At 36.4% G+C, this 26,945-nt stretch overlaps 1 pseudogene; it reads right to left on the minus strand.

Moving 5' to 3' along the window:
• Positions 1–20,466: 20,466 nt before the first annotated feature.
• Positions 20,467–21,184, minus strand: LOC110203526 (small ribosomal subunit protein uS3 pseudogene; annotated as a pseudogene).
• Between the last annotated feature and the right edge of the window lie 5,761 nt (positions 21,185–26,945).

The following is a 26,945-nucleotide window of genomic DNA, read 5'->3' on the forward strand; positions in this document are numbered from 1 at the left end:
TTAGTTCTTGTTAATGGTTCTCGTATTGTTGTTTTCAAAACCCTCCCCCACTCAGACTCTGTTTTTAAGTAAGTAGCAAAAGAATAGCCCTACTCCCAACCTGAACTGCTTGCCCTTGCAAAACTTCCTACCTTTTCTTGTCTCTGGACAAACTTGAGTCTCCATGAATCAATTTTACCCCCTGACAGCCCAGCCAATGGGATAAGGGGAAGGGGGTTAGGGAGAAGGAGCTAGAGTTAGGGTATAAATAAGCCTTGATTTCTATAACAAACTTGTACTCTCCTCACCGGCAATGGCAACTAGGTGTGGTACCCTTTCTCATGAGAAAGCAATAAACTCCTTTCTACTTTCAAGGTATCAAGTCTTTGTTTTTATTTTGAGTAAGTGGGCTCTGTCCCACACACTACACTGTGGCCAGGCTAATTTTATTTTAAACAGGAATGCAATATTACTTCAATATTAAGAAAACTATAAACACAATTGAACAAAAACAACAAAAATCATGTGATTATTTCAGTGTATGTAGAATTTTTTTTAAAAAATACACTATAAATTCATTATTAAATTGTTAGAAAGCATGAGAATAATTGGAATCAATGTGTCTGTTTAAAACCATGAACAAGTATTATCTATAATTGAGGTAAGCTAAAAGCCTTTCCAATAAATTAGGGATTAAACAAGGATTTTTATTATCAAGATTACTATTCAATAGTGTACTAGAAATGCCAACTATAGGATTAAGACAAGAAAAAAAAACTAAAGTAATAAGTGGAAGCAAACATTGCTGTTAGGGTCATTGAAATATTTTATATGCATTTATTTTTTCTATAAATGAATGGACTAGTCAATTTAGTTAAAACTGAGATGTAAATATCAAGATACAATCCAAAGATAAGTTACTGAAAAAAAGATTTCATATTTAGAATTCCAGCAGTTAAATTCATCTGAACATAAACTAAACATGAGGTGGTTACTTTTTATTTTAATTTTCAAATTATTTTCCATCCTCAAGCTCTTCTCCCATCCATTGAGAAGGCGAGTAATAAGATATGCATTATACATCTGAAATCATGCAAATCATACTTCCATGTTAGCCATGTCGCAAAAAAAAAAAAGAAAAATCCAGTAAAAAAAATCCATCGATTCACACCCAGAGTTTATCAGTTTACTCACAGTGGAAAATATTTTTCATCATGTGCCTTTTGGAATTGTTGAGGGTCATTGTACTGAAATGAGTAACAAAGTCTTAATTGATGAGCATCTCCTCAATTTCTTATTCTTTCCTACCACAAAAAAAAGCTGTTTTGAATATCTTTGTTCAAACAGGTCCCTTTCTTTTCTCTTTGATCTTTCTTTTTTTTTTTTTTGATACTTAGCAATCCTGTTGCTTGATAGCCCTTTGGGCATGGTTCCAAATTGTTCTCCAAAATGCTTGAAGCAGATCACATTAGCATATTTTTTTTACACCCCTTCCAGCATTTGTTATTTTCTTTTCCTGTGTTGTTAGGCAATCTGATAGGTATATGGTAGGACCTCAGAGTTGTTTTAATTTGTATTTCTTTAATTATTAATTATTTGGAACATTTTAATATGACTATTAATAGCTTTGATTTCTTCTTATGAAAACTGCCTGTTCATAACCTTTGGCCATTTATCAATTGGGGAATAGCTGCTATTTTTTAAAATTTGTTTCAGTTTCCTAAATATTTCAGAAATAATACTTTTATCAGAGAAATTTGCTGTGAAATTTCTCCCAGTTTCCTGATTTCTTTCTAAAAAACTATCATTTTTTGCAGGTGACATGATGGTTTACCTAGAAAACTCTAAAGAGTCAACTAAAAAACAAATTGAAGAAATTAACAACTTTAGCAAAAGCAGGATACAAAATTGAGCCACACAAATCATCAACATCTGTATATAGTACTGATGGGGATGTGTGGGACAGCGACCCTAACTCAAATTAAACTCAGAGACTTCTCAAGGTGGAAAGCAAAGGTTACCTTTATTACAATCTCGAGAGATGGTCTGCTGCTCTGGTGCATGCAGGAGAGAGAGAGACCAGCAAGCAAAAGGAAATGGGATTATATACCCTAATGCAAACAAGTCCCCACCCACCACTATCCCTTATTCCCATTGACTGGGAGGTGGGCTTACATTCTAGGCCCAAAATAGTTTCTTCCTATCCCCTTCTCCCTTATCCCAGAGACAAGAGAAAGGTGGGAAGCTTAGGACAAACAGTTCAGGTTGGGGACAGATCTTGTTCTTTCTGTTATGTGCTTAAAAGCAGGGTCTGAGCAGGGGAGAATTTTGAAAGTAATAATCAAGAATTATTGACCTTTGAGGAGGCTTCACTTCTGAGAGTTCATGTCTCACAGGGATGAGATTTGTGCTAGATCCCTAAAAGGAAAAGACCATGTCTTTGGGACCTGGATGCAAAAGCCCCTGAGCCTAAATCTCTGTTGTTTGTCTGAGGCACCTGACCCATCTCAGTCAATTATTCTTTGAACTGAACTTTCATTGTGGCTCTCCGGCTACTTAACTCCTTCCATTGTCTGCACCTGGCCCATCCCAGGCTACTTGCCATTCATTTATCCCATTCAGATCTTCCCAAAGTATTTCTGTATAAAATATCAATATTGCCCTCATTAAATTGCTCAGATTCTTAAAATCTGGCCTGCTTTTATTGTGTCACAAATACTGTAGACTCACTAGGAATCTCACCCACCCCAAATGGTGTTTTAATAAACTGCTTGGACTGAAAGAAGGCTTGAGTGGTCAAATTATTTTGAGGCTTCCCAAGCCCCTAGATTGCAAGTATCAACACAATGCAGCATGAAGAGGCAGAAAGAAAAATTCTGTTTAAGCTAACTACAGACAGTATGATATAACTGAGAGTCTACCTGCCCACATACACACAGGAACTATATTCTTCACACAAATATAGATCGAAATAAAGGAAGAAATATTAATTGCTTATGGGTAAACTGAGCCAATATAACATAAATGAGAAGACTTCCTAAATTAATTTAGTTTATATAATAATTAATTATTAATAAATTATTTATAATTTAATTAATTATTCAGTTACATGTCACTCATACTGCCAAGGAATCACTTCATAGAACTAAAAAATATTGATCTGGGAAAGCAAAAAGTCATAAATATCAAGGGAGTCAATCAATAAAAGGAGGTGAGTAAAGAAGAGAGGCTTGCAACCTGAATTTGAAACTATGCTACAAATGACAATCATCAAAATAATTAGGTACTATGTAAGAAATAAACAATTTTACCAGTAGAACAGATTAGCTACATAATATATGAACACAAATGAACATAGCTATGCAGTGTTTGATAAACCTAAAGAATCATCCAGCTATTGGGCAAAATTTTCCTATCTGACAAAAACTGATTAGAGGGGAGTTCTGGGAACCAAGAAAATGGTGGAAGTGGTTAATTATTCTTACCCTCTCTTATTGACCCTGAAAAAGCCATAAAATACCACCCCAGGAAAAATCCTGGAACAGTAGAGCCAGCAGAAAGATGGGGTGTGCAGCGGTCTTTTAGCTCCTAAGGTGAGCAGGATTTATGGGAAAGGGCCCTCTTGTCTTGGCTGAAGGGGAACAGTATAGGACAGGAGGTGTCCTGGCAAGCCAGTGTCAAGCCTTACCTCAGTAAACTAGTGGGAGATCCTGAGACCTAGCATGGTGGAGCAGGCAAGAGCCAATACCATAAGCTCCTTTCCCCACCCCACCCTCATACCGTGTGCCTTGGCACAGCCTGGGGAACCTGTTGACACTAGTGTGGAGAATCCACCAGCAGCTGAAAATACCCATGTTCTAGTGCAGCCCGGGGTGAGGAGACTTCTAGCAGGCAGACCACCCCCACCCCACAAGCTTCAATGTAACCCCAGGAAAAACAAAACAGAAAAACCACACCTAGCCTTGGCACACAGCAGCCACCACCAACAGCTCTAGCTTAGCAGCAGGTAAGCTGTCAGACACCTACAGCCTCCAGCTGCCAGTACACAAAGCCATTAACCAGGCCCCTAGCTCCTAGCCCAAAAAGCATGGGACAGTGACCCTTGTGCGCCAGAAGCAGAGATCAACTTTAAAAGCCAGAAAAAGGCAAGCACCACGAACAAAAAGCAATAAGGAAAAATAAAACCACAAATTCCTACTATGGGGATAGGGAGGATCAAAACACAAATTCAGAAGTGGACATGATTGTCAAGATACCCACAGCTGAAACCTCAGAGGGAAATATGAACTGGTCTCAAGCCCAAAAAGCCTTCTTGGAAGAGCTCAGGAATGCTTTTAAAAGTCAAATACAAGAGAGGTAGAAGAAAAATTGAATAATTCCTTTAAGAATGCAGTTGACAAAATAGAAAAAAGTACAATGAAGAAAATGATTAAATCCTTAAAAAGTAGAATTGGCAAAATGGAAAAGGAGGTACAAAAGCTAACTGAAGAAAATTAATTAAAAATTAGAATTGGGCAAGTGGAAGCAAATGACTCTATAAGACATCAAGAATCAGTCAAATAAAATCAAAAGAATGAAAAAAAGAGGAAAACATAAAATACCTCATTGGAAAACCAATTAACTTGGAAAATAGATCCAGGAGAGATAATTTAAGAATTATTGGCCTACCTGAAAGCCATGATCAAAAAAAGAGCCTGGACAGCATCTTTTAAGAAATCATCAAGTCAAACTGCCTTGAGGTCTTAGAACAAGGGTGCAAAATAGTCAAAGAAAAAAAAAACACTAATCACTTCCTGAAAGAGATCCCAAATTGAAAATACCAAGGAATATTGTAGCCAAATTCTAGAATTATCAAGTCCAAGGGAAAATACTACAAGCAGTCAGAAAGAAACAATTCAAATATCATGAAAACAGGATTATACAGAACCTTGCAGATTCTACATGAAAATATCAAAGGGATTGGAATATAATACTCTTTAAGGCAAAAGAGCTTAGATTATAACCAAGGATCAACTACTCAGCAAAACTGAGCTTGATTTTTCAGGAGAGGAGGTTGGCATTCAATGAAAGGACTTCCAGACATTCCTGATGAAAAGACCAGAGCTCAACAGAAAATTTGATCTTCAAATATAAGACTCAAGAAAGGCACAAAATGGTATGCAGGAAAGAAAAAAAAATCACATTATTCAACAAGGGCAAACTGTTTATATTGCTATATGGGAAGATGATATCTGAGACAATTGAGAACTGTATCTTTATTATGATGTTTAGAAGGTATATACATAAACAGAAGGTGTGTATAAATTGACTTTGATGGGATAATTTAAAAAAACTTAATTAAGTGGTGAAAAAGGATTTAATAGGAGAAGAGGAAAGGAGAAGGCAGAAAAGGGTAAATTGTATCACATGAAGAGACACAAAGACATTATAGTAGAGGAAAAGAAAGGATGGGGATGAGCATTGTTTGAATCTTATTCTCATCAGATTTGGCTCAAGAAGGGCATAATATATTTGGTTAGTTAGAGAAATATTAACCTACAGGCAGTAGGAGGGGAAAGGGAAAAGAAAAGGGAGGGGTAATTAGAAGGGAGGGAAGATGTAGGAAGGGAAAAGGAAAAGAAAAAGGAAGGGGCTGATGAAGGGAGGGCAGAGTGAGGGAAGCAGTGGACAAAAGCAAAACCCTAGTGAGAAGGGAAAGGGAGAAAGGCAGAGGGCAAATAGGATGGAGAAAAAGGCACAGATAGTAATCATAACTGTGAATGTGAATGGGATGAAGTCTCCTATAAAATGGAAATAGAAGAAGAATAGATTAAAACCTAGAATCCTGCAACATGTTGTTTACAAGGAACACATTTGAAAGAGAGGGATACACACAGAATAAAGGTAAAAGTCTGGAGTAGAATATATTATGCTTCAGCCAAAGTAAAAAAAAAAAAAGCAGGCATAACAATCCTGATCCTAGTCAAGGCAAAAGCAAAAATAGATTTTACCAAAAGAGATAAGAAGGAAACCACACCCTGCTAAAAGGCACCATAGACAATGAAGTAATATCTTTACTAAACATTGGGAAGATTTTAATAATGACCCAAGGAGTAGCACTACATTGTTTTTGACAATCCAAATTAACTTTGTTTTTCTATCACTGAGATTTGCAACTGAGAAAAATAGACAAATTTCACAATATTTAAGGAAGAATCTTAAGTGGAGAAGCAAATGGAAACTCGGTCATTCTGCATGAAACACTTCCAATTTTCCTGAAACCATTAATAGAAGTCAGAGGGAAAATGGACAACAGAACTTCGAGCCTTGTTTTTCTTGAATAGTAACAAAGGATTTTCTGTACTTTATCTCTAATAGTATTCGCTCTGAAAATCATTGGCTGTTGCTTTACTGGGAAAAACATGGCTTATGCAATACGTCATACAAAACAATTTTACATTAGGTAATAGTCTTCACATTCACTTGATCTACCGAACTCCATTCTCAAAAGTATGACATTGCCCTTTGAGAATGTCTATGCTTAGATTTGAAAAAAAAATACACTCTGCAAATAGTTGATTCACTTAATCCTAGTAACTTGCCACTACAGCTTTGTAAACACCTATTCTGTGCTTCTCAAATAAGTATGACCTACATTTGCCACTTCTTCCCCCCTCCCAAGGACAGAGAATGTTAACTTTAAAGGAGGACAAAAAATAAAGGGAAAAAAAAAGAGTCCACAATCTTTTGATAGTTTTCTTCAGAAAAAAAATGATACCTGTGAGCTAAAAGGAATAAAAAATGGATTGAAAGAAATTAGAAGAAAAGTCAAAATATTGGCTTCCTGGACCAGTATAATATATTTTATTGAAACAGAAGGTCATCCATCCTGGATGCACTATCTTTAACAACTAGTTTACTCCCTGAGCTAACAGTGCCTATATAGACAGAATGGCTCTTTTATGAATCTTGTCCACCTTGTCACAGACTGTAGAGCAAATGCATTTTTTTCCTCTGGAATTATTCAGGTGTAAGCATAAATGTGATGGCTGTTGGAGAAGGTCAGTATTACATATTCATTTTATTTTCAATAATAGATGATTTTTCTTGGCTCTGCTCACATTAATTGCTGTCAGGTGCTGCAAAATGGCTCAGTGAGTTGTCTTTTAATGGGTCTCTTTGGAAAGGCAGTATGGCAGCTCTATAGAATACTAAAAATAATGTGTGTGGAGTAGGCCTTTCTAATTGGAGGTTAATAAAAGAAAATAAGCCATGTGTACAGATGTGTGGCACGTAACAGGACAGTGTATGAGAGGGGTTGCTGAATAGGTATCAGAGGGTTTTAGAAACTGTTGATGCTTTTAAAACAGAATTTACATCTACCAGATTTTTAAGGTAGTTAGCAATTTGATGATTCCTAACTCACACCAAACAAAGGAACATGAGTTACAAAGCCATTATTTGGGATATGGTTTCCTCAATCTGGAGATAGCTTCTACCTACCAAACTCAATCATGCATAAGCTTTTAAGAAAATGAAAAGGCTCACTAGATGAATGAGATGAGGGTACTAAAAATATGATATGACAATATGCATAACTGTCACAGGATGATTGCAAAGAAAATAGTTTCTAAAGTTTATAATAATACATAACTATGAGTTGTTATTGTTAATGATGTAGATTCTAATAACAATACAAATTCTGCCATACTATGGACCAATGCAGAACCATCAGTAGAAAAGTATGTACTTTTTATTATATCAAAATAAATTGGATGGATGAATCCTATGATTCTTAACACCATTTCTCCAATTATAATTTTTAGTTTTTGTGCCTCTGTCATGTGCATTTAAAGTACACATTCGTTTATTTTGAATAGATAAAGGAACTTATCAGAAAGTTAGTTATCTATGGCATGTGCCTCTTTATATATACACTAACCTAACCCTCTCCTAAAAAGACTAAAAATCATATATCCTTGGGGATATTGGGAGAAGTTGAAAATAATTATAGCAACAATAATAACAATAACTGATATTTACATATCCCTTAAGGAATGGAAATGCTTGTAGATTTTATGTCACTGGAGGCAGAGAAAATTTGTGTTCTCATCAGTTAATCATTGTATCTGTTATTGGGTCCTTAGCCCATTCATTTTCTGAGCCCAGATACTATTCAGAAGTATTTGGAGAGGTTTTTGCTTAATATCTCTCCCCAACTTTGTGTGAACATCTGACTGCCTTAACCCCAACCTAGACCACAAAATCCTATATCTGATGCCACAGTGTAAGGTCTACATGGAGTTATTGGGTTGCAAATAGAGCAAGGATTCTTTGGAACTGCAGGTGTAGCTAATCCATGAGTTCTTTAGCCCAGTTTTCTAGAGATCTCCTAACTGGGGAAAATGGTGCCTTTCTACAAAACAGGGTCCAAAGTGGCTTAAATTCTTACTGTTAAGGAAAGGTGGAAAAAGGGAAATGTAAACATTTTAATGACATGATTGATGTTTTTCTTTTAGTTAAAAATAATTCATCCTCTCCTTAGAGCTGTACATCACAGGGATATGAGTAGAGGGGAAGATAGAAGAAATTACCTTAGGAAACCCCTTTCCCAAGAAATACATCCCATGTACAAATACATCTCAAACATAACACCTCTCTATCTCCCATGCCTGAGAATTGATAAAGTTTTATTAAGAACGTGTTATGTGCCAGTCACTATGCTAAGCACTGAACATTTGAAGATCAGCAAAAAAAAAAAATCTCTCACCAAAGTGTTTGCAATCTAATGGTAGCAGACATTTAAGAAGGCACTGGAAAGCAGAAGTAAAGGTACTTGGAAGGGAACAAGGAGGCAAATTTCAGAATCAGGGATAGAGATGGCCTGGGCCCTCCATGAAATGGTGAGTCTAGGCAGAATTTCATCAATCAGAGGAGGGGACTATAGCATCTCCGGGGTTAGAAGGCTGATGGCATGGAGGTAGAAAAATCTAGAAAATGGGTATGGATCTTCTGGGTAGTTAATGAAAGGAAGCATAATTTCAGTCAAAATCCAGTTCCAATGCAGTTGATGAGGACATTCCAAAGATACTCACTTCTTTTAAAGATGGTGGAAACCTTCCTTGTAATCATTCAGTTTAAGTGGTAATAGTTAATGAATTCTTCATTTTGTATGTAGTGAACAATCAACACTTTTCTCCCGAGTCTAAATTTTAACAAATGAAAGAATCTTGCTTTAAAAAAAATTAAAAATCATAATAAAATTAACATTAGGTCAGTTATAAAAATCAAATATGTAGATTTTGCATTCTGTATTCTGAAGTATATTACCTTACATAGGAATATCATAATTATTCACAATGCAGGGTCATAGATAACTGTGTGACTCCATACTCACACAGCATGAGTCAATTATCCAGCTGTTTGGCATTATTTACAATATATTGGCAAATCTCTGCTGACCTGAAAAACTGAAGAAAACAACAGGCCATATTTTTCACTTAATAAAGCACTACAGTAGGGAGCCCTTTATGAACAATTACAAACATTTGCTGAAAGCGTATTTGCTGATTTAACAAACTGGCTGGTACAAATGTTTAACATGCAGCTGTAATGATGTTCAGATGCTGTTCTTAGCATTCATTGATCTCAGATAATGTGTCCTTGCCCAATCGTGCTAAAAAGCTGCAGCAGAAATAAAGAAAAGAAATAAACCAATGTAACATGATATACTCTCACAATAGAAGAATTTCTGTCTGCCCCTGACAGATGGAGGAAAAAAGTCAATATGATGTCTGAGACAAACTAAGCTCTGCACTGCAGAATAAATTACATGATTCACTGAATGTTGAGGCTTCACACAGACATACAAAAAATTGAAAAGATAAAAGCTTGCATTGGCTTCAGATGATATTTACTGCCTGATGGATTTACTAGCAGCCCCAGTACAGTCATACTGTATTGAATTATTGGCCTCTATTTATCTGTGTGTCCATCAGAGCTTGAGTGTCCATTTAAGTGTAAGTGATTTGGAGGTCTGCCAAGTCTCTCTGAAGCTTTGAGTACAGAGGAAGATGTGAGCTAATGGCAACCAGCTTGAATAACAGAGAGCTTAAGAACACTGGGGGCAGACAACAAATGACTGCTACAAAATACTTGCTTATCAATATTAATGGCAAAATAAATATTAATGGATGCTGCCAGGCATATCATTTTTGAATGTTCCTTGTTTTCTTTGCATTTTTACACAAATGGCTGGAAACAGTTGTGTGATTTATATCTGTCTCTGTCTCTGTCTCTGTCTCTGTCTCTCTCTCTCTCTCTCTCTCTCTCTCTCTCTCTCTCTCTCTCTCTTTTCTCTCTCTCTCTCCCTTTCTCTCTCTCCTTCTCTGAATAAATTTGGAAAAGACCATTAGCTTTACAGCAACCCATTGTTACGGCAGCAAGGAGACAATTGAATATAGGCTTTAAGAAGTGTACTGCTTCCAATAAAATATGTGATTAGAATAGCAATATACTGTACAATGTTTACATTATTACATTGTACTATGGCAGTTCAGTTGAGCAGTAGCATTTAATTTGCAATGAACCCCATGCGTTGTTATCATAGCCTTAATAAGGCAAGACAGATGGGGTTTCAGTATAATAGGTGACAGGAGAGAAAATCTGAGTGCTTAATTATCAGCTTTGGCTACCAAGAGACTAGAGTACTTTTCTAATGGTGCACAATAGCTACACAGACTGGGTAGAAATGTTTGGGGAAAAGGCAGCTAATAGACAGCGAATGTGGATTAATTGTCCTTCTATTAATCACTGTATCTGGGAAAGAAGGAAAGAAGAAAAGAAAGGCAGAGAAACAGAGAGCATGTGGTCCTGGACTCCTGAGCTAGATTGATAATAAAATTATCAGATAACTGTTACTTGAATTAATGGTAGAAAAAGACCAGGAAGAATCATGTCAGGGTTTTTCAGTTCAGAACAAAGCAATTAACTAAATGCCTATGATCCATAATCTAGTTCAGTTTTAGGGCTGCATTAGAAATGTACCTATATCTGTATCTATAGGTATCTAGATAGATACACACATATAATAGTGTATATATACACACACACACATTTCTAATACATTTCATAGCATCATAGATTTAAAGCTAGAAGCAGCTTTAGAGGTTATCAAGTTTAATCTTCTCATTTTAAAGATGAGGATAATGAGGCACATCAGGTCACGCAACTGTTAAGACTCAGATCTTACTGATTTCAAATCCAGCACTCAACCATCTATGTTACCCTAATTCATTGTCTTCCCTTGAATAACCCTATTTCTCCTTCAAACTTTAATATTTCTGTTGATCATACTACCATACTTCTGTTTCATACCTTGACTCAAGAATCTTCAACAACTCCCTGCTGCCCCTAGGATAAAATACAAAGACCTTATTTATACATTTAAATGTTCTATAATAATTGTTTAACCATTCTGACTTCCTTTGTAGTCACCTATATTTATAATCTGGGAGTCACTCTAAACTCTTCATTCTCTTTTACTCCTCAATCAATTAATCAATAAATATTTATTGAGCACCTGCTGTCAAAAGGCATTATGCTAGGTACTGAGGATAGAAAAAGGCAAAAGACAGTCTGTGCTCTTAAGCAGTTTATAATCTGATGGGAGAGACAACACACAAAGAAATGTATACAAGGTAATCTATATACAGGATAAACAGGAAATAATTAACAGAGGGAAGGCATTTCAATTTGGAGAGACTGGGTAAGTGTTACTCATTTTACCTTCACAACATCTCTCACATCTATCCTGTTCTCTTAACTAACATGATCACCACCCTAGTTCAGGTTCTCATCACCTAAGCTTTTGCCACTTGATTGCTCTCCTTACATTTATCTAGTCTCTTTCCTTTCTAATTCAACCTTCATACAGCTGTCAAATAACATTCCTAAAACAAAGACCTTTGCCATTTGTTTGTTTAAGAATCTTCAATTGCTCCTCTTTCCTATTAGGAAACATGAAAATTACTTAGATTAGCACGTGAATCCTTTTGCAACGTCATAATTTTCTGGGTTTATTTCACCGTGTTCCCTTTCATTAATTCCATATTCCAGCCAACCTGGTGTACTTTCTGCTTCCTGAACGGATCATTCTACCTCCCACTTATATGTGTAACATTGACTATCCTGGCTTCCACTGCCTGGAAGGTCAGGTAGGTTACATTTCACTCTTCCTACAGGATTCTCTGGTACCCTTAATGAGGTTTGGAGTGTCAAAGTTCTCTGCAAATTACTCCAACTTCTAACTAATCCTGTTGCTCCAATTGCAGGGGAATCCTTTATATCCCAGTTCCATTTTTATCACTTATAGTCAGATTGGCTTTTACAAAGAAATATTTACTTCAAGAGGTATAATCACAAATATACAAATTTACTATTCCAACACATCAGAGGCTTAATCACCCCACTCCCTTATACCACCTCAGTCTCTAGGAAGGAAATTAAATTCATAGTTTAACTCAGTTCCTACATATCACAGCCCGAGTTTCAAGTTCAAAGCCCCTCCTTAGGCTTAAGTTTTTAGTTCCTTGGGTTCTCCAGGCTTCTCCACTGGGCCAGCTGGCTGCAGCCTCCCACTTGTGTGGCTCCAAGATCACTATGACTTGATTTTTTTTTATTTTTTAAAGTATTTTATTTTTATTTTCTCCCCAGTAGCGTGTAAAAACAATTTTCAACATTTGCTTTTAAAACTTTGGGTTACAAATTCTGTCCCTTCCTCCCCCCCTACTCCCTTTATTGAAAGGCAAGCAGTTTGATATGGGTTATAAATGTGTAGTCATGCAAAACATATCTATAATAGTTCTGTGAAAGAAAATATGGGCAAAAAAGTCAAGAAAAGTAAAGAAAGTTAAAAAATGGTATGCTTCAGTCTGTATTCAGACACCATCAGTTCTTTCTCTGGGGATAGATAGCATTTTTCATCATAAGTTCTACAGAATTGTCTTGGATCATTGTATTGCTAAGAATAACTAAGTCATTCACAGCTGATCATCCTACAATATTGCTGTTACTTTGTACACAGTACATTTCACTTTGCTCCAGCCCATGCAAGTCTTTTCAGGTTTTTCTGAGAGTATCCTGCTCATCATTTCTTATAGTACATAGTATTCCATCATAATCACATACCACAACTTGTTTGGCCATATCCCAATTCATGGACATCCTCTCAGTTTCTAATTCTTTGCCACCAGAAAAAGAGTTGCTATAAATATTTTTGTACATATAAGTAATTTTCTTTTTTTGCTTTTTATTGCTTTTGGGATACAGACCTAATAGTGGTATTGCTAGGTCAAAGGGTATCCAAGGTTTGATAACACTTTGGGCATAATTCCAAATTAATTTGAAGAATGGTTGAATCAGTTGACAACTCCAACAGCACATTAATGTCTCATTTTTCCCACATCCCTTCCAACATTTGTCATTTACCTTTTTTGTCTTATTAGCCAATCTAATAGGTATGAGCTAATAATAATAATGTATGTTCTATAACACATGACACTTATAATATATAATGTAATAATGAGTTAATAACAATAATCAGAATTGTTTTAATGTGCATTTATCCTACCAATGGTGAGTTAGAGTATTTTTTCATATGGCTATAAATAACTTTTATTATTTCATCTGAAAACTGATCATAACTTTTGATCGTTTGTCAACTGGAGAATGGCTCTTATTTTTATAAATTTAATTCAGTTCTCTATATGTTTGAGAAATGAGGCCTTTATCAGAGAAACTTGCTTCAAAATTGTTTCACAGTTGCTATTGCTAACTGTATTTCCCTCCATCCTATCTCCTCTCACTTTATTCTATTCTCTCTCCCCTTTTACCTTGTCCCTCCTCAAAAGTGTTTTTCTTCTTACTATGCCCTCCCCCATTCTGCCCTCCCTTCTATTGTTGTGGCTTCATGATGTGTTGTGGTAACTGTCTCAAAGAATTCAGAGTCAGACCACCTCCAATCTAAGGTTAGGCATTTATTGGGAATGATGCCTCTAACAGGCTGAGTTTCAAGAAGAACCAGCAACTTAGTAAGACAACACAGGCACATTTCTAGGGTAATGGTGCTGCTTACACAACAGAAATTATGAATATTAAGCAGGCAGGAGGGATTTGCTAAGGAATTAGGTAATGGGGAAGGGGTCCCAGGTTCAGTGGAACTGAGCATGCAATTACCCCAATGCATACAGAAAAAACCCATTGGGGGGGCTTGTACATATGATATTGATATAATAAACCTCTCTATGTCATAGGTTCACCTAAAGGACAGCATTTCCTATTATTGTGCAGGTGTCTACTTAGGGAAAGTCCCTTCTATTGTTTTTGGGGTCTACATTCTGCTCAAGCATACTGGTGGTGGTGCTTTCTGATTGGCCGACTATTGTGGTCCTGTCTGAGATTAGATGGATGTGGCTGTGGTTGAGTGTATGGACACACCTGCTATTTCTGTGAGAAATATGAGGAATGGGTCTGTGGCAGCATTTAACTAAAGGCAGTGGCTAGGATCTTCTGTGGCTTCTTCAGGCTTAAAAGTGTCATAGAGCTGCCCTTGCCTTGATTGGTCCCAGGGAGGAGGTTGAACAGAACTGAGCATAGACTACATCCAGGGGATGATGGGTGAGTATGGGCTGACATCTACCATTTGCTGTCAACCATAGGTGAATTGGGCTGTAGTCTGAGAGATACAAATCTGAAAAGCAAGTTCAATATGCAGAGCCCAAAGATAAGGAGAAAGAAAACAATAGCTCCTTGCAGCTATATTCTTTTGACATACAAGATTATCTCATCTTGTTACTTTCCTAAAAATTTCCACTCTGATTCCAATTCCTCTAGAGGATCAGATACTATTGAGGATTCAACCCTACGTACAAAAATATAAATGATATTTTTGCAGGTAGAAGCTGTCCACTCCTGGGTTCAACAATTATACAAATGAATTTGCTTATAAGAGGCTAGCTTTACTCCAATTATAATAAAATATTTGGGAAGACATTTTAAGTAATTAATTCCAAAACAGTACGTATCAGTAAGTTGTTTATAACAAAATATGTTTGTATTTTTGTCTCATAAGTTACTTCCTTTAAGAAAATTGATTGCACTGAAATCCTTTTTTTCCAAGCCAAAGTAAAGATGTTTCTGATTTAGTTTCAGTCATTAATAGAATAACAGTTAGGTTCCTCAATCAGTTGTACCAATGTCTAATTATTCTTACATCACTTTGAAATATTTAAAGACTTTATTTCATACAGATGTGTGTGTGTGTGTGTGTGTGTGTGTGTGTGTGTGTATAATAACAAGCAGATGACTAGGTCAAACACCTTTTTATTAATTATTTTTGGGATCTAGAAAGGAATATTTTAGGCTGAATAGCCCAGATCTTAAACACACATTTTATCATAGTACCTCAGATGCATTCCAGCCTTAGTCTATGGGATAATGGTTAACTTCCTTTCGTTTTGTATAATTATTCCCATATCATTCAGAAAAAAAAATATTCTATTCCAGGGGTTTCATTTTTCACGTGACTATGCAGGCAGGCAAATGACAAGCCCAAGTATCAATTTACTCAGTTGTTTGGGATATGGAATGACTACACATTCAAACTGAAAACAGCAAATTCTCACATACTTACATTGTGCTCATCTTTTACTGACCACTTTCTCTGATTACAGAAATTTGCTATAAAAGGAAAAACCAAAGAACTGATTATACCAAATATGACAGAACAAAATGTCCTTAGCTCTATTTGAATTCAGATAAGAGTCCCTGTTAACTATGCAGTATCAATTCCATCTCACAGCCAGACTCAAGAATAGACAGGTGGGAAACATTCCTTTTTAAAGGAAGACAATGGGGAAACTGAGGCAGGAGCATCCCACCTTGGGCTGATGCCAAGATGACTCCCTCTTCTTTTTCCAGAAGCAAACCTTCACCTATAACAGGATCACATTCTCTCTAAGCAGCTTGTGGCATTTTTCTCAAATACTAATTTAATGCAGGCAATTATACATAGATTCAAACACAAAATAAAATCAGTGCAATCCCAAGGTCTTTCACCTCAAATGTCAAGTGTCACAAATTGCAGCTTAGGTCTAAATACAATTATTTTTACTCTTAAGGAGTTGTAATAAGCAATACAAATTTACCATGACTTACATACATAAGAAGTTTCACTTAACATCTTTCACTTGCTTTTCTCTTTCCTTTTTCAAATTTAAATTTATCAGGGTATAAAGACAAATCATTAGAAATCATTTCTATATTTTACATAAATTTGCAAATTCTGAGCAAACAGTTTATTGCTTAGGAACTTCATAATCCAAACAAGCTCTTTTTCCCAGGTTGATGAACTTGTCCACTAGATGGTTTCTAGGGATCTGGCAAGTTTACAAAATCAGCAGAATTTGCAGGGACCCCAAAGAAGGGGCTGCCTGTCCACTCTATGTTATTCTTCCTTTGGACTGATGAAAACCACATATTTTCTGCATGGCAAGTCCCCTGATTTCAATCTTAATTTAATTTGTTTTTCACTGACTGATTTTTTTTCCCTTTGCTAGGATGTCTTTCAGGGTTCCCATATTTTGTTTTTAGGATTCTACGATATGGTAGCTGGCACATGGGGCCTCCAGTCACCCCCTCCATAGCCCTACATTGGAGGAGAATTTGTCCATCTTCCTAAGCCGGGGGAGTAGGGAGCACCTATCCTATCTACCTTTACATAGGGGACCAGTTGTGGGGCCAATTTTAGGTTTCAACAGTATAATAATAACCCCAAATAACTTAGGTAAAAATCTTACAATTTTCATAAGTGAGAGCCAAATTGTTTTAGCTGTAAGGCAGGGTTAGGAGACTTAATAAAATAACATAACTGGCTTTAAACAATTTTTCCCACTGTCTTTCAGTTAGAACATAATTCAGATTAAAAATTGTTTTGTCTAACACCATTTCTGGCTCATAATGGTCACTCATATTTTACAATATGAAAGAATTTTACAACAGTTTAGAAATACAATAATAATACAAACAGCAAATTTCAGATGACATTAATCACATTTTCAAATCATCACATTATTGATAGAATGTTGGACTTACTAAATGCAGAAGCTGGCTAGCTTCTTACCTTGTACTGTCCTGGCCCATCCCCCTTTCCGCTTTCCCCACGTCGTAGACACTGCTGAGGCTGAGATTGCTTGCCTACAGGGGTGGGATTCAGGGTGCCCAGGGGCCCACGGCCGTTGCCAGTGGGACCCCCACTGTAGCTGTTCTGACTATCCCCTCCTTCATTTTGCCAGGTAAGGAAGGGTGATTCAAATTCCCTACCATTCTCCAGCACTTTCTTTTTTTAAATCTGATCTGGAATAAGAGGAGGTAAAAGAATCTGCTAAAATTGTTTTAGCTGTTCTAACTTTTCACTGTAGCCTTAGCCCAAGATGAAGGATCTTAAGAATACTTTACACTTTTAGTCAAGTAAGCTTCACTTCTACATCTACCTCTTAAAAACTTCCGTGAGAGTGGGTGCTTTAAATTTTCTAGTCAAGGTGAGTGGGACACTGGAAAAGATACAGTTGGTGCCTAGTCACTTCTCCCCTGTACTGGAGAGCTCAAAACTTTGTCTCTGAGGCATCTGTTTTTCAGATCTATGCATTTCCCCAATTTATTGTAGTACCAAATAGTATAATAAGGTCTAGCTCATCTTCAACATAAAATTAGGAGAGACCATTTCATTTAAAATGTAACAAGTGCAGCTTTGAAACCTGCCTCTCTTTGATCAGTGAAATGACCATTTTTTCTCTTAGATCTGAGGAGATAAATTTCCCCCTTCCTTTTTTTTCTGGCTGTCCCTCCACCTCCAGAAGTTGGCCAAAGTCCAAGGAAGGAAGGAGAGAGAGAGAGAGAGAGAGAGAGAGAGAGAGAGAGAGAGAGAGAGAGAGAGAGAGAGAATTTTTTTTATTATTATTTTGGCCAGCAACCTTTCTTGAAGAGATGCTCATCAGTCTTTCCATCCAAGGCACAATTTTTTTTTCTCTTCTGGCTGTCTGTATTTAAAATCTTACAAGGTGGCAGACACAGAGGTTTTCACACAGTTGCAGAGCAGACAAATACAAACAGAAAGCATAGATAATGATAACTTTTCTTCATCCATTAGATTATATTGAGACCAGGTTCTACTATAGCTTAGTAGTCCTGTGGCATGGGAGCTGTGATTGAATGCCAGTAAGCCTAAGGAAATCTCCCTATAGCTATGTTTATCTCTTCAGTGGCATATCACTAGAAGAAATGAAGAAAAAGAATGAGTTCAGAAAGAACTCTCTGTGAAATTCCTAGCCTGAACATCCTCTGCCCAGAGGCAATTTTGCTGGGCTCAGGGGTCCCAGGCTCTAGGCCCAAAGGATCCACTCAAACCTTTCTAGGTCCTTTAAAGATTCCTGGCTAAGAGAAGGGAAAAAGGCAGATTTATTTTTGGATTACAGCTCTGAATCAGAGACTGTACTCTACCTAGACAGGAAGGGGTCACAGTCACAGACTCTGCCTACCTAGGGACACCAAAATTATTGTGGTTTCACATTATGTGGTTTCACTGTCTCAAATAATTCAGAGCCAGACCACCTAGAATCCAAGTTTCAGCATTTATTGGGAATGACCCCTCCAATGGGCTGAGCTCCAAGAGGAACCAGCAACTAGGTAAGACAATAAAAGCAAATTTACAGTGTAATGATGCTGATTATACAACAGAAATCATGAATATTAAAAAGAAAGGAGGGTTTTTTGAGCTTTTATTTAGTATTTTGTTTTTCTCCGGTAGCATTTAAAAATATTTTTTAACATTCATTTTTAAAACTTTGAGGTCCAAATTCTCTCCCTTCCTCCCTCCCCATTCCCTTTTATTGAGAAAGCAAGCAATTGGATATAGGTTATTCATGTGTAGTCATGGAAAACATATTCATATTAGTCATGTTGTGAAAGAAAACAAAGATAAGGAAAAAAAAACTCAAGAAAAATAAAGTTAAAAAAAAAGTATGCTTCAATCCTATTCAGAAACCATCAGTTCTTTTTATGTGGAAGGATGGCATTTTTCATCATAAGTCCTTCACAGCTGTCTTTGATCATTATATTGTGGAGAATAGCTGTCATTCATGGCTGACCATCTTACAATATTGCTGTTACTTTGTACAAAGTACATTTCACTTTGCATCAGTCCATGCAAGTCTTTTCAGGTTTTTTTTTTCTGAGAATGTTCTGTTCATCATGTCTTATAGTAAATACTATTTCATCATAGTCACATACCACAACTTGTTCAGCCATTCCCAAACTGGTGGGCATCCCCTCAACTTCGAATTCTTTACTGGAAGAGAAGAGCTGTTATAAATATTTTTGTACATACAGGTTCTTCTCATTTTTTTTAATCTCTTTTGGAATATAGACTTAGTAGTGTTATTGTTCCAAATTGCTGTACAGAATGGTTGAATCAGTTCACAACTCCACCAACAGTGCTTTAATATCTCTTGTTTCTCATATTCTCTCTAGCATTTGTCATTTTCCTCTTTTGTTCTATTAGCTAATCTAAGAGGTATGAGGTAGTAACTCAGAATTGTTTTAATTTGCATTTCTCCAATCAATAGTGAATTAGAATATATTTTATATGACTATAGATAGCTTTGATAACTTCATTTGAAAGCTGATCACATCTTTTGATCATTTATCAATTGAGGAATGGCTCTTATGTTTTATAAATTTGACTCAGTTCTCTATATGTTTGAGAAAAGAGCCCTTTATCAAAGAAACTTTCTTCAAATTTTTTGTCAGAGTTACTGTTGCTAACTGTATTTCCCTCAATTCTACTACCCCCACAGCAGTTTGTTCTCTTATCTCTCCTTCTGCCCTGACCATCCTCAAAAGTGTTTTACTTCTGACTATCCTCTATCCCAATCTGCCCTCCCTTCTATCGTCCCCCCTTCTTTTATCCTATTCCCCTCCTGCTTTCCTGTAGAGTAAGATAGATTTCTGTACCCAACTGAGTGTGTATGTTATTCCCTCTTTGAGTCAATTTTAATGAGTGTGAGGTTCACTGATTCCCATAATCTCTCTTGTCTGTCCCTCCACTGTAAAGACTTTTTCTTGCCTCTTTTATGTGAGATAATTTACCCCATTCTACTTCTCTCTTTCTCTTTTCTCCCAGTACATTCTTCTTTCACCCTTTAATTTTACTTTTAGATGTCATCTCTTCACATTCTACTCAAACCTGTACCCTCTGTCTATATATACTTCTTCTAACTACCTTAAAAATGAAATAGTTACAAATACCATCCTACCCTCTAGCAATGTAAACAGTTTAACCTTATTAAGTCCCTTATGATTTCACTTTCCTGTTTATCTTTTTTTTTTTTTAAGATTTCATTAAAGATCTTTACAGAAGAGCTCTGGGCACACCATTGCAGGTGTCACAGAGTCCTATAATGCAGTGGGCACTGGCTGGGGCATAGCTGGTTGCTCTGCTTCCCACTCTTCTGCTCTGAGATGGGGGTAGTAGGGTAGTAGGAAGAATCTCATCCTGGGTTCTGCGATGCTTATGTGGTTGGGCAGGGGCTTCTTAGGGCCAATCATATCACTTGGGTCCCAGGGCAACATGAATTTGACTTTAATTTCCAATACACACTGTCTGAGGAGGATGTGGCACACAGCTATGTAGTAGTTGATGGCATCTCCACTGTGGATCATCAGGCCATCCACAAACTTCATGGGCTTGGTCTTCTGGCTTCTGAGCTTACCAAACACCACCACCTTACAACCCTTTGCTCCACTCTCCATAATGAATTGGAGGACACCATAGCAGGCCCTACACACAGCAAGACCTCCCAGGAGTTTGTAACTTGGCCTGGGCAATAGCGCAGAGACCACTTTCTCAGCATACAGCTCTACACTGCCTTCAGGGAAGCCAAACCTCTTCTGAACAACAGCTGTCAGTTCATGAATCTGGCAACCCTTCTCTCCAAAAACATTCTGAGTCCTGGTGGCCAACATGATGATTTCTGTCCTGGTTGGGATAACTCGAACCTTCATCCCAGAACAGCCATACTCAGCCAGCTCCCTGGTGAGAAAACTCATTCATCTCAGCTTTGAAGATGCCACCAGCAACAAACTTCCTCTTCTTGGAGATCTGTACCACCATCTTGCACCAACAGGAAAAAGTCCTGTTTACCTTTTTATGGTTCTCTTGAGTCTTCTATTTGAAAGTCAACAATTTTTATTCAGTGCTGGTCTTTTCTTCAAGAATATTTGAAAGTCCTCTGTCTCATTGAATATCCATTTTTTCCCCTGAAGGATTATACTCAGTTTCCTGGGTAGGTATTTCTTGTTTGTAATCCTAGCTCCTTTGCCCTCCAGCACCTTAATGTAAAAGCTGCAAAATATTGTGTTATCCTGATTGTGTTTCCATAGTACTTGAATCGTTTCTTTCTGGCTTCTTGCATTATTTTCCTCTTGACCTGGAAACTCTTTCTGGGATCTCTTTCAGGAGGTGATCAGTGGATTCTTTCCATTTCTATTTTACCCTCTGGTTCTAAAATATCAGGGGAAGTTTCCCTTAACAATTTATTAAAATATCATGTCTTAGCCCTTTTTTGAATTATGGCTTTCAGGTAGTTCAATAATTTTAAAATTCTCTCTCCTGGGTCTATTTTACAGGTCAGTTTTTTTTTTTCCCAATGAGATATTTCACATTGTCTTCTATTTTTTCATTCTTTTGGTTTTTGCTTTGATTTCTTATAAAGTCATGAGATTTAATTTTCTCCATTCTAATTTTTAAGGAATTATTTTCTTCAGTGAGCTTTTGTACCTGTTTTACCATTTTGCCTAGTCTATTTTGTAAAATGTTGTTTTCTTCAGTATTTTTTGTGTCGCCTTTGCCAAGCTGTTGACTCATTTGTCATGATTTTCTTGCCTCACTCTCCTTTTCTTCCCAAATTTTCCTCTACCTCTCTTAAATGATTTGTTGTTGATTTTTAATAAACTTAAATACATAAGGAAAAAACCAATATTATAAACTTGTATGTTAAAACTGAAATATAAAATTAGAAAAGAGCAAAAAGCATGTTATGTGCATAGCAGAACATAAGAGAGGATTCAAAATATATAGCAATAAGTTTCTCTTTCAAAAAAGACTACATTTCAAATACTATGCATTGTGTTGAGAACCATCTATCTCTTCTTTCCTTCCTTGTATGTTTTCTTTTGTTCTTTGCTGTACACTTTTTACTTTGTTCTTTTCCCCCTCCTCCTCCTCTCCACTCCCATGCTATAATTAAGCATGGTTATATTTATATATAGATTTTGATATATACTTACACATATATACATATACACAAATATATACACTGATATAAATATATCATTTCCCTAACAAATTCTACTCCTAATGTTTGCTTTTATATTTGTGTTTATCTCTTATTTCCTACCTCTCCTGGTTCCTCCATTTTACTTCTACTGGCTATCTTGCCCTATTATTTAACCTAGCCTCCCTCTAATATTCCTTTCTTATCCTCCCATTCCCATAAATCTAAACACCCTTCTATATCCCCCTTTTAGCTATTACCTCACCCTCCCCTCTAAAGATGCCTTCATTATCCTGTCACCCCTCCCTATCCCTTTGTATTTTATTTCTTTCTAAATTTAAAAGAATTTTATACTCTTCTAGATATGTGTATATATAATGTGTGTGTGTGTGTGTATATATTCACACACACACATATATATATACATATACACATACATACATATATATGCATATATATATATATATATATATACATATATATGTATGTATGTGTATATGTATATATATGTGTGTGTGTGTGTGTGTGTGTGTATATATTCACACACACACACATATATACATATACACATACATACATATATATGTATATATATATATATATATATATATATGCATACACACACACACATACACATATATAGTTCCCTTATTAAACCCATTCCCAGTTAAAGTAGGTTTCCAGAACTAACAGCCCCTCTTCCCCACCTAATTCCTCTGTATGGGTTCTTCCTCTTGCACCTCATTGGTTTAAGATAACTACTTTTAAGCTGTTCCTAAACAGTTTTACTTTTTGAAGTCATATCATACTCAGATCTACCCCAGTTTTTCTTATGAACTACCCAATTACTAATAACAATCTTAGACATATGGTTTACATTTTACATACATAAAAGGTAAACTGTCTGTCCTTATTTAGTCCCTTATAATTGGTCTTTGTTATGTACCTTACATTTCACTTGGCTCTTGTATGGCAAATCTATTATGTTCAGGTTTTTTTTTTTTTAACCAAGTGCTGAAAGTCTGATAATTCATTAAATGCCCATTTTTTTCATTCCAAATTATATTTAGCTTTTTTGGGTACAATATTTTTGGCTGGAAACCCAGTTATTTTGCTCTTTGATATATAATGTCCCAAGGCCTGTGGTCTTTTATTGTTGCTATTGGTAGGTCTTGTGTGATTCTAATTGTGGCACTGCCATATGTAATTTTTTTTTCTCGTTGCTCATAATATTTTTCCTTGATCTAGAGGTTTCAGAATTTAACTATAATATTCCTGTGGGTTTTACTTGTAAGATCTCTTTCAGGTGGTGATAGGTGGATTTTTCTATTTCTACTTTCCCCTCTTGTTCTAATACTTCAGGAAAGTTTGATTATCTCTTATATTATTGTATCAAGATTGTTTTTTGGTAGTCTGATTATTGTTATGTTTTCTCTTTTCGATCTGTTGTCCAGATCAGTTGATTTTCTTGTGAGATGTTTCATATTCTATTTTTTCATTCTTCGTATTTATTAATTTCTTGATCTTTTGTAATTTAACTGGCTTCCCCTTGCCCAATTCTGATTTTCAAGGAGTCATTTTCTTCCTTAAGATTCTAGGTCTCCTTTTCTAATTGGTTGACTTTCTTTTGATAATTTTGTTTTTCTTGGATTATTCTTATTTTTCTTTTAGTTTTTTTCCTCAAACTCTCTCATTTGATTTTTAAAGTCTTTTTCAATGAATTCTTTTTGGGCTGGTGACCATTTGACATTACTGTTTGAAGTTGAAGAGGGTTTCTTTGCTTTAATATTCTCCTTTGGAGAAAAGCCAGTCTTGTCTATTATTGTAATTGCTCTCTGTGGTTGGATTCTTTATCCTTTTCCTGTGCATTTTTAAAATAATAGTTTAGTTTTTTATACTCACCTCTACTTCTGGGGTATGTGAGATGGTGCCTGTGGCCTCAGGTGCTCTTCAGTTCTCCCCTCTGACCTTGAACTCAAACCAAGACCTCCAGTCTCCTGAAAGTACTCACAGCCAATGGCATCCCCACCCCACTGCTTCTGCTCTTACCCTCTTGCTCCCACTGTATCTTTACAACACAGCAGTATCTGGCATTACTTGTCAGTAGAGGTCCTCAATCTTCCCCACCTCAGAAGCCTAACTCCCCTCATTGTTCCAGGGGTAAAAGTTCCTGCGGCTGGGTGGAGGTAACCTCCCAACCCAGCTAACCTTAGGGTTTACCACTTGTTATTTAAGGACCCTTAGCCTGGAGGTGTTTATTCTTCATAGGGCAGAAGCTATTCCTGGGATTTTTCTTCAGATTTTCTCAGATTGTTCCAGGACAATGCCTGTTCTGTCCATTCTCTTATTAATTTTTACCCCTCTATGTTTACCTCAGGCACTGTTTTATCTCTTTCATGGAGGAAAATCTTGAGAGCTTGGGATTTTTCTGGCCTACACTGCCACCCTTTCAGAATCCTCTCTCTTACTTGCTTTTCAAAATCCTTTTTGAGCTCTTCCTTGGCTTGAGACCAATTCACATTTTTCTTGGCAGTTTTGGATTTAGGAGATTTGACCTTGTCTTCTTCCGTGTGTATTTTGATCTTCCTTGTCACCATAGTAACTTTCTATAGTCAGAGTGGTTTTTTTTTTGAGTTTTCTTTCTCATTTTCTTATCCTATTAGTTGACTTTTAATTGTTTGTTAAAGTAGGGCCATGTTTCCAGGGTGGTGGATGCCTTGTCCCAAGCTTCAGGGTTTTTGTGCTGCTGTTTTTAGAGATTCTCCCAGTGACTTGTAAGTTTTCAGTTCTTCCAAGGTGGTATGATCTAAGGAGAGTGTTTGTTACTTTCCTGGTCTGTGCTTTCACCTGTAAGAAATCACAAGCTTTCTTTTCTGTCCTGGAACTGTGAGGAGGATTCCCCCTCCACTGTGACCTCAAGCTCTGTTGTGCTAGTGCTCCACCTCATCCTGGTACCGTCACCTAGAACTGTGAGACTGATCCAAGTATGGGCAAAGTAACAGAGTTCTGCCTCAGTGCTAGCTAAAAGACCCCTGTAGTCTCCTTCTGACCAGTTTGACCCTCTTACCATCTATGGGTTTAGAGCTCTTGGAATGGCAGCTGCCACTACTGATTTATTCACTCCAAGGCCTGCTCCTGGTTTGCTGGGGCCTGGTCTGTGCTGGTGCATCCTGTGCTGGACTCTATTCCTCTCTCACCCCGGTACAACAGACCTTTCTTGCTGACCTTCCATGTTGTCATCTGCTGGAAATTTTTTCAGTCCATCTTTTTGTAGGGTCTGCTGCTGTAGAATTTCTTTGGAATCATTTTTATAGTTATTTGGAGGAGTATGGGGGAGAGCTCAGGCAAGTCCCTGCCTTTACTCCACCATTTTGGCTATGCCCAAGAAAACTGAAAGATTAAGAAAAACACTGAGATAGGTTTTTTGAAGGACATAAGAAAATCAGTCATTCAGGGAAGATGAACATGAGGAAAATGAATTTTTAAGTTATTCAAATCTCACTAAAAATTAGGTGACATTCTGTACTATTAAAAAAGTTTTCCTATGCACATTCAAGAGGTTAAAAATTAAGGAATGAGTTAATCTCTCAAACTAATATTATTAAGCAAAAAATTCTATTAAGTCATCCAATAAATATCATTAAGGACCTACTATGTTTCAGACAGTGTGTGAACACAAACTTTAGTATCACTTTTATTATGATATTTTTATTTTATTTTAATTTTCTTTTTTTATTATGAAATTATCAAACATGAAGTAGCAAGAATACTTCAATGTTAAAAGCATAAAACTAATATTGTTTGAGAAAATGTGAGCCTATAATATGCACAGTTTTAAAGTGCATATTAAATTTGATATAACAGTAATAAAACTTCTCTGGTTGTCTATGCCCCCTTCTGAACATTCTTCTCTGTATAGTGTATTTTTAGTGTTTAATTGATGTTTTCTTTTCTTTTCTTCTTTTAGAAATTACTATCACTATGTATTAGTTCTTCTCCACAACTGTACTCTTCTATTATGAATAGAAACCTTCCCTTGTAACAAAGAAATATATTAAAAAAAAAAAACAAATTTTCCTATTGGCCATGTCTGAAATGTATGCCTCAATCTTCACCTATAGTCATCATCTTACTGTGAAAAGGTGGGAAGTATGCTTCATCATTAACCTTGTGAAATTATTACTGGTCATTTCTTTGATCAGAGTCAAATCTTTAAAAGTTCTTTTCTCTTCCCTTCCTGTAGTCATATTGGGCATTCTTTTCCTAGTTATTTTCACTTCATTCTTCATCAGTTCATAAAAATCTTCATTGCTTTCTTTGAATCCATCCTTTTGGGTGATTTCATACAACATAATAATAATTTTGGACTATATTTGCATACCACTCTTTTTCAGCCAGTCCCCATTTGGGGTATCTATTTTGGTTCCAGTTATTTACTATGACAAATTTTTTTGGGGTATATGCCTTGGTGGAGTACAAATTTCCTTATAATATTCCTAGACCAAATCACAATTCCACCAAGAGCAAATTAGTGAGCCTGTCTTCTTATATTTCAAGTTAGCAAATGGCATTTTCTTTTTTTGTCTCATTTGCTGATAT

This window comes from Phascolarctos cinereus, unplaced genomic scaffold (assembly GCF_003287225.1).
Source record: "Phascolarctos cinereus isolate Bilbo 61053 unplaced genomic scaffold, phaCin_HiC Scaffold_4;HRSCAF=312, whole genome shotgun sequence".
Lineage (NCBI taxonomy): Eukaryota > Metazoa > Chordata > Mammalia > Diprotodontia > Phascolarctidae > Phascolarctos > Phascolarctos cinereus.